Source organism: Camelina sativa, chromosome 15, assembly GCF_030686135.1.
Source record: "Camelina sativa cultivar CO46 ecotype springtype chromosome 15, ASM3068613v1".
Classification (NCBI taxonomy): Eukaryota; Viridiplantae; Streptophyta; class Magnoliopsida; order Brassicales; family Brassicaceae; genus Camelina; species Camelina sativa.
In genome coordinates this window covers 14,044,614-14,045,862 of record NC_141894.1, presented here as the reverse complement: position 1 = coordinate 14,045,862, position 1,249 = coordinate 14,044,614, and the positions used below count along the sequence as shown (strand labels likewise).

Genomic DNA, 1,249 nt, shown 5'->3' with positions numbered 1-1,249 from the left:
GTGTAGACATTGTCAATCTTCCCATTGAATGTCACTGTCAACTGCTCTTGACCTTGTAGAAGCTGCTCAAGCATGGCCTCAATTCTACTCTCAGAAGAAGTCGTAGGAGGTGGAGACTGATAAGATGAATTCCCATAGGTTCTTGTATAGCCATTGTTCTGTTGCTGCTTCTGGTCACCATTGTAAGGTCTGTTTCCTTGCTGATTACCGAATCTCTGTCCCTGATACCCAGCTCCATACACATAGTTGACATTCTCCTCTGAATTCTCTGGCTCTGGCTCAAATGTCTCAACTTCAGCAGCAAATTGGACTGACTTCTTTCCTACAAGAAGATTGTGCACTGAATCAAGCTTAGCATTAACAGAAGCTAGCTGATTTGAATCATATCCTCCATGTAATCTCTTCCTTTCAGCATCTGCTCCCTTAGTGCTATTGCTAGAAGCCAAATTCTCAATCAAAACTTCAGCATCTTCTGGAAATCTTGTTTTGAAATTCCCATGACTTGCAGCATCCAAAGCTAACTGATACTTCCAGTCACACCCTCTGAAAAAGATACTCAGCAATTGTACCCTTGAGAAACCATGGTGTGGACAGTCCCTTTGGTAAGCCTTGAATCTCACCCAAGCTGCTTTGAAGGCTTCATCTGGTCTTTGCTTGAAAGAAGACAGCTTGATTCTCAACTCATCTGACATTGCATCATCATAGAAGTGGTTGAGGAAGGCCACCTTGACATCACGCCAGCTTGTCAATGATCCAGCAGGCAGCTGTTTCAACCACTGAGATGCCTCTCCCGCAAGTGAGTAAGGGAAGAGTTTGCAGAAGATGTAGTCCTCAGTCACCCCATTAGCCTTGATGCTAGTCACCAGATCCTCAAAATGCTCAATATGGTCCAGAGGCTTCTCATTGGGCAAAGCAGAGAAAGGTCTCTGCCCAACTAGTTGAAAGTAAGCAGGCTTCAGCTCAAAGGCATTCCTCTGGAATGGTGGAGGAACAATAGCATACCGGTTCTCATACACAAGATCAGCCCGGTTGTAGTCAGCAATGGTCCTGATCAGATCCCGGTTTTGGTCCTGTCTTCAAACTGGGTTCTGTACGTGGTTGGCAGCTCCACGCACGTCTGCAGGTGGGTGTCGATCGATGCCACCTGGTTGGTGTCGATCGACACCGAGGTTTGGATCATCAACAACACCAGCTTGTTGATTCACGACAGCCTGCTCGTTGACAACAGGCTCATCAATCACATTTCCTT

The 1,249-nt window shown here is 46.1% G+C and overlaps 1 pseudogene; it reads left to right on the top strand.

The window, feature by feature from the left end:
* The first annotated feature begins 576 nt into the window (after positions 1-576).
* Positions 577-677, top strand: LOC147926621 (small nucleolar RNA R71; annotated as a pseudogene).
* The last annotated feature ends 572 nt before the right edge of the window (positions 678-1,249 follow it).